Source organism: Oncorhynchus masou, unplaced genomic scaffold (genome assembly GCF_036934945.1).
Source record: "Oncorhynchus masou masou isolate Uvic2021 unplaced genomic scaffold, UVic_Omas_1.1 unplaced_scaffold_70___fragment_2___debris, whole genome shotgun sequence".
NCBI lineage: Eukaryota > Metazoa > Chordata > Actinopteri > Salmoniformes > Salmonidae > Oncorhynchus > Oncorhynchus masou.
The window spans coordinates 1-12,794 of NW_027016664.1; positions in this window are offsets into that span (position 1 = coordinate 1).

Below are 12,794 nucleotides of genomic sequence, written 5' to 3' on the forward strand. Positions count from 1 at the left end.
GGTCTCTCCCGGCCTGGCCCAGATAGACAACAAGCATTAGTTCTGACCTCCTGCTCCAGTTACCCATCTTTTTATTTTTCATCCATCTTATTTCTCAGTCTCAAAACATTAAGATTGATTCGTCAAAGATTGTTGTTACATTCATGGGATTAACAAAGGTGTCTATGTTAGTGGGCTGTTAATGTGTGTGCTTCCTGTGTCAAGAGTTTCTGTGCACTGCTCGTCCACTGTTCTGCTTCACTCTCTCTCCCTCACCCTCTCTCTCTGTATGTGTGTGTGTCTGTGTGTATGTTCTGATACTGTATATCCTGATGTACTGTGCTGTGCAATGACATTGTCCCAATCCAGAGGCTCATTGATTCCCAGGCATTCCCAGAATGACAAGCATGGAATCTCCGGAATGGGCATGCAACCCCAGTATCGGTCTCTAATGCAAACAAGCATGAGTGGCAGGCTTGCATCACTTCAATCACCACCAGTGACCTCATTCACAATGACTGGCTGACCCTGGTTCAGTATCTTAATGTGTGGACTATGGCAGGGAACTGGCCCAACTCACACAAACCTGAGCCTGGTTCAGCAGAATATAATGTGTTTAGCTGGCAGCCAACTCCCTCAGTCATACAGTACAGTAGGAAAACTAGGATTCCAGTAAGAGATTAAGTATAAAAGTGCTGTTTCTATCTCAAGGGCATTTTTATAACTGCAATGGCTTCCATTTTGTCTGTCCGCTGTTAGGTGGAATGAGAAATAGTGGCAGCAGTGGGATTTTCTAGAATGCTCTCTTTTATCCAATTGCACAGAGTATTATTAGAGGAGGCATTTTACCCTTCCAATCTTTACTAGACCTTGCCACATGATTACGTTTCTGCATGTTTTCTTCTCCCTGTGCCGCAAACTGCAGCACGCCTCTAGTCAAATGGCATATCAGATATCCACAAGCCCTCCTGCTGGAGCCCTGAGTCCTGGTGAAAAGGAGAGAAAAGGAACAGTGATTAACTAGAATCAGACACCAAATGTTCATTTCATCACATTACAATTCATCTACATGAGCACAAAACAGACAGTAGGTCATTACATCATTTCCTACTGTTTCCCCATCATTGCTGAATCAAGTACAAGCTCATAAATAATATAGCAAAAATATATACACATAGTCATTTTAAATCCATAAAATGCTAAACAATACATAATAAAGGGAGATATGGTACTACAAGAGGCTGCAGACCTTGTTTGATAAAAGAAATGTGATGGTGGACCAATGAGTCAGCTCTTACTAAGAGGCCCTGGGCAAGGAGGAGTGGCTGGCAGATGCAGTGAATCATCGTTTATTATGACCGCTGCACTGGGGTGCCCCAGCTACTGCTACTGCCCACATCTCAGACAAACAAGCTCAAACCTGCAGAGACCATTGTTGGGCATCACAGAGGTGTGGTAAACCAAGTATTTTACTGGCAGTCCACTTAACTCGCATTATAATGTGCAATATAAATGAGACAATAAAACACAGCATTGATTTGTGGTAGAAGAGAAGTAAACACTGGAGATCCAGAGTAAATTAAGCTCATCACCCAGACCAGATCAGATAATTATCTGTACATCACTTCTAACATGTCTACTACGGTTACTTATCAGTTTATCCGATCTGGGAGGTGTTTCTGTTCTTTTGTGTATAAAGTGCATTACATAAGTGTAGTTGGTCATTGCCTTATTTCCATATTCATTTGAAAAGTCAAGTGAATTTACATAACTGCACACTGCCTGTTGTCCCTGAAGATGTTCTTGTTAATGGTAATTCTATGTACTTAGACGCCTACATATTACTCCACTTCCTAAATCATGGAGCTTTGGTAATAGATGATCATTTTGTGTACAATTATTAATTAAAAACATAACAGATTACTTTAAAAGGCCCAGTGCAATCAAAAACATGATTTCCTATGTTTTATACAGTATATACAGTGCCTTGCGAAAGTATTCGGCCCCCTTGAACTTTGCGACCTTTTGACACATTTCAGGCTTCAAACATAAAGATATTAAACTGTATTTTTTTGTGAAGAATCAACAACAAGTGGGACACAATCATGAAGTGGAACGACATTTATTGGATATTTCAAACTTTTTTAACAAATCAAAAACTGAAAAATTGGGCGTGCAAAATTATTCAGCCCCCTTAAGTTAATACTTTGTGGCGCCACCTTTTGCTGCGATTACAGCTGTAAGTCGCTTGGGGTATGTCTCTATCAGTTTTGCACATCGAGAGACTTTTTTCCCATTCCTCCTTGCAAAACAGCTCGAGCTCAGTGAGGTTGGATGAATAGCATTTGTGAACAGCAGTTTTCAGTTCTTTCCACAGATTCTCGATTGGATTCAGGTCTGGACTTTGACTTGGCCATTCTAACACCTGGATATGTTTATTTTTGAACCATTCCATTGTAGATTTTTCTTTATGTTTTGGATCATTGTCTTGTTGGAAGACAAATCTCCGTCCCAGTCTCAGGTCTTTTGCAGACTCCATCAGGTTTTCTTCCAGAATGGTCCTGTATTTGGCTCCATCCATCTTCCCATCAATTTTAACCATCTTCCCTGTCCTTGCTGAAGAAAAGCAGGCCCAAACCATGATGCTGCCACCACCATGTTTGACAGTGGGGATCGTGTGGTCAGGGTGATGAGCTGTGTTGCTTTTACGCCAAACATAACGTTTTGCATTGTTGCCAAAAAGTTCAATTTTGGTTTCATCTGATCAGAGCACCTTCATCCACATGTTTGGTGTGTCTCCCAGGTGGCTTGTGGCAAACTTTAAACGACACTTTTTATGGATATCTTTAAGAAATGGCTTTCTTCTTGCCACTCTTCCATAAAGGCCAGATTTGTGCAATATACGACTGATTGTTGTCCTATGGACAGAGTCTCCCACCTCAGCTGTAGATCTCTGCAGTTCATCCAGAGTGATCATGGGCCTCTTGGCTGCATCTCTGATCAGTCTTCTCCTTGTATGAGCTGAAAGTTTAGAGGGACGGCCAGGTCTTGGTAGATTTGCAGTGGTCTGATACTCCTTCCATTTCAATATTATCGCTTGCACAGTGCTCCTTGGGATGTTTAAAGCTTGGGAAATATTTTTGTATCCAAATCCGGCTTTAAACTTCTTCACAACAGTATCTCGGACCTGCCTGGTGTGTTCCTTGTTCTTCATGATGCTCTCTGCGCTTTTAACGGACCTCTGAGACTATCACAGTGCAGGTGCATTTATACGGAGACTTGATTACACACAGGTGGATTGTATTTATCATCATTAGTCATTTAGGTCAACATTGGATCATTCAGAGATCCTCACTGAACTTCTGGAGAGAGTTTGCTGCACTGAAAGTAAAGGGGCTGAATAATTTTGCACGCCCAATTTTTCAGTTTTTGATTTGTTAAAAAACTTTGAAATATCCAATAAATGTCGTTCCACTTCATGATTGTGTCCCACTTGTTGTTGATTCTTCTAAAAAAAATACAGTTTTATATCTTTATGTTTGAAGCCTGAAATGTGGCAAAAGGTCGCAAAGTTCAAGGGGGCCGAATACTTTCGCAATCTCCACTCTATGAGGTTGGAATAATACTGTAAATTGTAAAAATTATGAAAATGCCCTTTTAGCATAAGAGCTGTTTAAAAATATTGGCTGAAATTTCAGCCTGTTTTGGTAGAACGGAGTTTTGACCTGCCTGGTGGCATCACCAGCCGGTTTTTGTTAATAGACCATTCTGCCAACAACCGCTAGTTTTCAGGTTACCTATCCCTTCCATTAGGCTCGTCCAATTAGGCCCCTCACTCAGACCATTCGTAGAAAGTCCTAGCCAAATTCTTGCTTGAGAAATTGCTCTTTGCTAAGAAGCTATTATTGTTTATTTTTTGATCATTTTAATTGAAAACAATTACAGTAAGGTACTTAATTGTTACCCAGAAATGATTTGATATTGAGATAAATATGGCTGCATTGGACCTTTCATACTGCAATGGCTTAAATCAGAGTCACACAGAGGGATTCTTGGTTGTCTTCTACTTTGAAAACAAAAGTATACACATCACACACATGGTTATGGGCTTAAAAAGGAATACACCTGTACTATGTAAGATATAGAGTTGAAATGTATTACATTTTGAGTTTGCATCCCAATATTACACTTGATATACATCACAGAAGACTGAAATATAACAAAACTGTTATAAACATAGAAACACCGGACATAAGAAGCTTATTACCTAAAATGGATCAATTGAAAGTGTGGGTTCACAGCTCCAATCCAGATGTGTTGGTCATTACTGAGACGTGGTTAAGGAAGAGTGTTTTGAATACTGATGTTAACATTTCTGGTTATAAACTTTTTTGGCAAGACAGATGGGGGAGTGGCAATCTTTACCAAGGATCACCTTCAGTGCTCAGTTGTCTCCACCAAGTCTGTCCCCAAACAATTTGATTTGCTGGTTTTAAGCATTAAACTTTCAAATAGCTCTTTGTGGACTGTTGCTGGGTGCTATCGTCCTCCATCAGCACCGGCCTGTACCCTACCTGCCCTAAGCTCTTACTTTAAGGAGCAGTAATCTCTCTGTGGGTATAACCCCAAGAAGTATTGGGAAATTAAAGACCTGAAGAATAAACCCTCATCCTCACAGCTGCCCATGCCCCTTAATGTTGACGATGATGTTGTTACTGACAAGAAGCACATGGCTGAGCTCTTTAATCACCACTTTATTAAGTCAGGATTCCTATTTGACTCAGTGATGCCTCCTTGCCTGTCCAACATTTCCTCATCTCCCACCCTTTCTTATGCGACTATCCCCGATGCTTCTCCCTCTTTTTCCCCTGTCCAGCTACAAAGTTTCTCCCTGCAGGCAGTCACTGAGTCCGAGGTGCTAAAGGAGCTCCTTAAACTTGACCCAAAAAAACATCTGGGTCAGATGGTTTAGACCCTTTCTTCTTTAAGGTTGCTGCCCCTATCATCGCCAAGCCTATCTCCAACTTTTTTAACCTGTCTCTCCTTTCTGGAGAGGTTCCCATTTCTTGGAATGCAGCCATGGTTCATCCTTTATTTAAAGGGGAGAACAAGCTGATCCTAACTGTTATAGGTCTATTTCTATTTTGCCCTGTTTATCAAAAACAACTTGTCAATAATCAACTGACTGGCTTTCTTGATATAGTATTATCTTGGGTATGTAATCTGGTTTCCGCTCAGGTTATGGATGTGTCACTGCAACCTTAAAGGTCCTCAATGATGTCACCATTGCCCTGGATTCTAAGCAATATTGTGCAACTATTTTTATTGACTTGGCCAAAGCTTTTGATACGATAGACCATTCCATTCTTGTGGGCCAGCTAAGGAGTATTGGTGTCTCTGAGGGGTCTTTGGCCTGGTTTGCTAACTACCTCTCTCAAAGAGTGCAGTGTATAAAGTCAGAACATCTGCTGTCTCAGCCACTGCCTGTCACCAAGGGAGTACCCCAAGACTCAATCCTAGGCCCCACGCTCTTCTCAATTTACATCAACAACATAGCTCAGACAGTAGGAAGCCACTCATCCATTTATATGCAGATGATACAGTCTTATACTCACCTGGCCCCTCCCCGGATTTTATGTTAAATGCCCAACAACAAAGCTTTCTTAGTGTCCAACAAGCTTTCTCTCCCCTTAACCTTGTTCTGAACACCTCCAAAACAAAGGTCATATGGTTTGGTAAGAAGAATGCCCCTCCTCCCACATGTGTTATTACTACCTCTGATGGTTTAGGGCTTGAGGTAGTCACCTCATACAAGTACTTGGGAGTATGGCTAGATGGTACACTGTCCTTCTCTCAGCACATATCAAAGCTGCAGGCTAAAGTTAAATCTAGACTTGGTTTCCTCTATCGTAAACGCTCCTCTTTCACCCCAGCTGCCAAACTAACCCTAATTCAGAGGACCATCCTACCCATGCTAGATTACAGAGACATCATTTATAGATCGGCAGGTAAGGGTACTCTCGAGTGGCTAGATGTTCTATACCATTTGGCCATCAGATTTGCCACTAATGCTCCTTATACTACATACACATCACTGCACTCTATACTCCTCTGCAAACTGGTCATCTCTGTATACCCGTCGCAAGACCCACTGGTTGATGCTTATTTATAAAAACCCTTTTGGGCCTCACTCCCCCCTATCTGAGATATCTACTGCAGCCCTCATCCTCCACATACAACACACATTCTGCCAGTCACATTCCTGGGTTGCTCCTCTTTTCAGTTCGCTGCAGCTAGCGACTTTAACGAGCTACAACAAACACTCAAACTGGACAGTTTTATCTCAATGTCTTCATTCAAAGACTCAATCATGGACACTCTTACTGACAGTTGTTTGTGTGATTTATTGTTGTCTCTACCTTCTTGCCCTTTGTGCTGTTGTCTGTGCCCAATAGTGTTTGTACCATGTTAGGTGCTGCTACCATGTTGTGTTGCTACCATGTTGTTGTCATGTTGTGTTGCTGCCATGTTGTGTTGCTACCATGTTGTTGTCATGTTGTGTTGCTACCATGCTGTGTTGTCATGTGTTGCTGCCTTGCTATGTTGTTGTCTTAGGTCTATCTTATGCAGTGTTGTGTTTTCTCTCTTGTTGTGATATGTGTTTTGTCCTATATTTATATTGTATTTATTTTGTATTTTTAATCCCAGCCCCCGTCCCCAAAGAAGGCCTTTTGCCATTTGGTAGGCCGTTATTGTAAATATGTTTTTTTTTCTTAACTGACTTGCCTAGTTAAATAACAGTTAAATAAATAAATAATGTAAAATATTAATGACGAAATTCTGAAACATTTGAATAACATTCCACCCATGAGGCCACAGAGGACGCTTTTGGTCATTGACTGCAGGGAAGGGCTACATGACTGTCTGCATCAACTTAGGGTCATTAGAATCCAAGTTGCATTCCATGTATGCCCATGGCCTACATTATGTTCTCAGATCTAAACCTAACATTGACCAGTAGGATAAAATAACTTGGCTCACTGACTAAACATCAGCTTTATTAATTTCCTGTTCAAGTTTCACTGCCTTGGCATGATCTGACTTGGTCTAGGATATGACTTCATCACAGGATGATAACCTTCCTGTTGACCCAGGTGTACATGTCATATCATTTTATATCACATCAAGTCATATCACAGAACAGTAGGCCTACATCACACAGCGAAAATATGTTACAGCCTTATTATAAAATTGATTAAATATATTTTTTCCTCCTCATCATTCTACACACAATATCCCATAATAAAGCAAAAACAGGTTTCTAGAATTTTTTTGCAAGTGTATTAAAAATCAAAAATTAAATATTAGATTTACATAAGTATTTTTGCAACTTTGGCAGTGATACACCTGAGCTCAATTTCGAATATCATAGCAAAGGGTCTGAATACTTATTTAAATAAGGTATTTCTGTTGTATTTTTTACAAATGTGCAAAAATACCTAAAAACATTGTCATTATGGGGTATTGTGTGTAGATAGATGAGGGAAAACAATATTTTAGAACAAGGCTTTAATGGAACATAATGTGTAAATATTCAAGGGGTTTGAATACATTCCCGAATGCACTGTATAATATTATACACTATATCACATTATACTGTAGCTGTAAGGGATTTCTTCCATTGACGGAGAGGCGGACCAAAGCGCAGCGTGGTTACTTTGATTCATGTTTTAATAAACCACTTAACATGAACAAACTTATAAAAAAAGAAATGTGAAAACCCCAAACCGTCCTATCTGGTGCAGACACAGAGACAGGAACAATCACCCACAAACACACAGTGAAACCCAGGCTACCTAAGTATGATTCTCAATCAGAGACAACTAATGACACCTGCCTCTGATTGAGAACCATACTAGGCCGAACATAGAAATACCCAAAATATAGAACAAACAAACATAGACTGCCCACCCAACTCACGCCCTGACCATACTAAATAAAGACAAAACAAAGGAAATAAAGGTCAGAACGTAACAGTAGCTATTGAATATTGCACCAAAATGACTCAGTGATTGACTAAGAGCACAGCTATAGCAATGATAATACTGTAATGAAGGCAAGTGATTATTGAACATGTTTGTGGTTGACATTGTTCATTCTTTGTTGAACAGTCATTTTGTTGAACAATGACCTCACTGAGACCTTCCATTAAACTTCATAGCCTCTTTGGCTCTGCTGTCTTGCTCTGATGTTCTCCTTCATTAGTTACCTATATGTCCTCTGTGGCTCAAGAGGTGTGTGTGTGTGTGTGTGTGTGTGTGTGTGTGTGTGTGTGTGTGTGTGTGTGTGTGTGTGTGTGTGTGTGTGTGTGTGTGTGTGTGTGTGTGTGTGTGTGTGTGTGTGTGTGTGTGTGTGTGTGTGTGTGTGTGTGTGCCTACATGTGTGCTTGCATGAGTGAATGTGTGTGCGTAAGCTATATGGCTCTCTTAGTAAGTAACAATATGTGTTTGCGAGTGAGTGTGTGTGTGTGTGTGTGGTGTCGACCTTGGCAGCCAATGCAACGTGTAGGTTGATGTCACAGTGCAATAGCCAGAGTCCTGTTCTTTTCTTCCTGGTCGTGATTAAACGTACTCTCTCTCCCTCCTTCCTATCTGCTGATGAGTACAGTATGATGTAGGTCATAGCTGGTATGCAGCATCCTGCCCATAGTCACGCAGCACACCAAGGACACTTAAGGAGAACAGGACAGGAAGGAAGTAAATAACCAAGCAGTTACAGAACCCAGCAGGGAGTCTGTGGAATTTTTGATTGCACTGACACCCAGAAAGACGGTGTCCTTGGTTTGTGCTGCTGTGATCTGTGGCCCGCCAACAGCAGAGCAACTTCTCTGACAGGATCTGAATGCAAAACACACACACACATCCATGTACATACACTGAGGCACGCATGCTCACAGATAAGCACGCAGGCACCCATCACACTCACACATACACAGGTCCCATGGGAGGTGACAGCGGGAGTGTGCCAGAGCCTGAGGACATGCCAGCTGCTGGAGCCTCGTCCTGAGCTGGCATCGTTTGCTGCAATGCGGAGAGGAGGGAGAGAAAGAGAGAGAGAGTGAGGAAGAGAAGTGAGAGGGGCATAAACTCCCTCACACACAAGCACATTAATCCCCCCCCAACTACAAGCCACCTCTCTTAGCCAGGGTGAAAATTAGCAAAGACAGCCCTGTCACTTGAATTATTAAAGTCATGCAGCTTTAAAGAACAACTTTTCTTTTTTATTTTAATTCAAGATGGAGCCCTCCTGTTTTCTTCCTTTTCTAAAAGGACGAAGATGAAGCAAGAAGACAGACAAGGATCGATACGCTGACAGAGCTGAGATTCTACATTGCCGTTTTTGAGTTTAGAGGTTCTTGACAGCTGAAACTATTTTATGTGATAATGCTGCTACTAAATACTGATCCTGAAGTACACAACTTCTTCTATCAGAATGGAAGGCTCCCTTTTTTATTTGTTCATTCTGCCTTTCTGAAGGTTAGTTTTTCATCTTTCAGACTGCCTCCACTGTAGGCTCCATATCTAATTCATAACCTAAACAACATAACCCTAGAGGTAGTGCTCACTGTAAAAGTAATGAGACTTCTAAATGTATCATATTCTTTCTTTCATCTACTTCACATTATGAAGGAAAAGGCAACACAAAGTAGCAGGGCGGATTGGCCACCTGTCAATTCTGGCAAATGCCAGATGGGCTAGACAATTTTTTTGTTGGGTGGGCTGGTCGAAAATGACACACCAAAACAATGAAAATGTGACATGGCCTGCAGCCTTTCAATAAAAATGTTTAAGGTTTTTGTGCAATTTCTCTGTTATACTAATCTGTAATGAGCCTTTGGCTGATCAGTGGGCAACGGCCAGCCCCCCACATTCAAAATCAAACGCTGTATCAGCAAAGAGACCTGCTCCGACTGTCATCAGTTAGACAGCCAAGATCATGGATCTCAAAATGTGAAAAGGCTGCCTATAAACATAGAAAGAGCACATTCTAAACTGTCACCTCACTCAAAACATATTTTTTGGGCAACTAAAACCATGATTTGGTCAAACAATAAAGTGCATTATCCTCCCCTGTGCCGTCGCTAGGGCCCGCTGCTGTAATGAGCGAACCACTCTCCTCTCCCCCCATGCACGTGGGAGAAAAAGCCGTTCTGATCGTATAACATTTCAAAAAGCAATTGTGGGAAAAACACAGCTTTGGAAGCTTCATCTGCTTTTTCTTATCGACCAGAGGAAGGTCTCAACTTTCTGTAGTATAATTTATATTTCTTAACTCTCAATATTCAGGTCAATAGCAACTATTTTATATGGAGATATTTTATATGGCTTTGCGATATGGAGTGAAATGCACACCGGCCATTGCGAGGACATAGGCCTAAAGGTCCTGTTGTCTACAACTGAAAAGTATTTTTTGGACATAACATTCACTGTTGGATGAATACATGACTACTAGCAGTGGGTATTCTATTTAGAGTTAGCGATCTAGTTCATGTGTTTTGAGTTTCAACCTCCTCAGGTGTTGAACCCCAAATTAAATAGCCTGTGATATTAGTTAGTACACATACTGTACTCTATGTAATTTATCTCTACTGAAAAAAAAATGTAAATTCTGGAGTCTATTTTAACAGTAAAATATAGCAACTATAGACGAATTGTAAACACAAAATGCATGACAATCACTGGATTAGGTTGCACATAAAAATATCTTGAATCGTGAATTCTTGCTTGAACGTGATAGAAGAAACAACTTATTTCTTGAATACCTCAGTAGTCAATTTATTACACTTCTTAATAAAGCACTATGAATTATTTTATAAGATGAATACTCCTGACCAACTGTAAAAGTTAGTGACACCAGTCGATCATGTTATTCTATATCCCTGTAATAGTAATTGACATTAAGGATATGTGTTGATTCAGGGGAACCTGTTAGTCTGGATCCCTGTAATAGTAATTAACACTAAGGATATGTGTTGATTCAGGGGAACCTGTTAGTCTGGATCCCTGTAATAGTAATTAACACTAAGGATATGTGTTGATTCAGGGGAACATGTTAGTCTGGATCCCTGAGGCGGGTCCTCTCCAAATACTATTGCTGCTCCATCGAGAGCGTCCTGACTGGTTGCATCACAGCCTGGTACGGTAATTGCTCAGTTCACGACCGCAAGGCTCTCTAGATGGTGGTGAAGACAGTCCAGTACATCCCGGGACCGTGCTCCCACGCATCCAGGACAGTCGCGAGCTGTTCTCTCCCTTACACCCCATCGGACAGACGGTATCAGAGCACAAGGTCTGATACCAACAGGCTCAGAGACAGTTTCTAACTACAAGCCATCAGACTGCTGAGCACTTGAACTGGACTGACCACCTGCTCTGATTCTCCACACCTTAGCATACACGCACTCACACACGCACGCACGCACGCACGCACACACACACACACACACACACACACACAAACACACACACCACAACTGATGCTACCAGACTCTTATCACTGCTCAGTTTATACACTGCCCCATCCCCCTTTCCCAATACACATGTAAACAGTGGACTATAAATTGTACCTTCCTGTGTTATACTTATACTAAAATGTTTATTCTATTCTACTGAGCCATTTACTTTATGTTCATATTCTTATCTTTTGTTATTTCTTATTGTTGCTTCATTGTCGAGAAGGAACCTGCAAGTAAGAATTTCGTTAGACAATATATACCATGTGTATATAATAAAACTTGAAACATATTTCGTACACTCATAGATTAAAGGGTTCCAAAAGAGTTCTGCGGCTGTCCCCATAGGAAAACCCTTTTTGGTTCCAGGTAGAACTCTTTTGGGTCCTATGTAGAACCCTCTGTGGTAAAGGTTCTACAACAAACCCTAAGGGTTCTACCTGTAATCAAAAGGGTTCTACATGGAACCAAAAGGGCTTCTCCTATGGGGAAAGCCTAATAACCCTTTTCAGTCCTAGAAAGCATATTTTTTTCGAAGAGTGTGGGTTGATGCCACAATATTGAAATGGCATGGCTTTGGTTGGCAGAGTTTGAACCTCAGGTCTCAGGTTGATGACGTCACAGTGCAATGCTAACTTGGCAATCCACTACATACTGTACTCTAAGGACCCACGGCAGCAGGTCATTTCTGGCCATGTGAAACTGCACAACCCCAGAGGCCAGCAAGGATCTTGTGAATGACCTAACAAGATTAGGACCATCAAATCCTCTTGAAAGAAGTCTTCCCTCGACGCGACCCACAACTTCATCTCTGTGACGTCACTCACAACGTGGTGACACCAGTGTTGACGGGATCAATCCGGTTCAGTTTCCGTTTTTTTGGGGTGGAAGTCCAGAGCTGAGCCACAGCCCTTTTTGTGAAATCTCATTTTCACTTGCGAAATAGCTGTTTTCACATGTTGAGCTTAAATTTCAGATATGAAACCATATTTTCACATGTATTCAATTTGGAGTTCAAATGTTAAAACCACCTTTGCACACACTGTATATACATTTTTCTATTGTGTTATTGACGGTACGTTTGTTTATCCCATGTGTAACTGTGTTGTTGTTTTTGTCACACTACTTTGCTTTATCTTAGCCTTGTGGCAGTTGTAAATGAGAACTTGTTCTCAACTGGCCTACCTGTGTCAGGATTTGGCCAGGGTTGTTCCGGGTTTTGGTCACTAGATGCCCCCATTGTGCTTTTTGACCTTATGTTTTTTCCCTTGTTCCCCATTATTATTTGCACCTGTACCTCGTT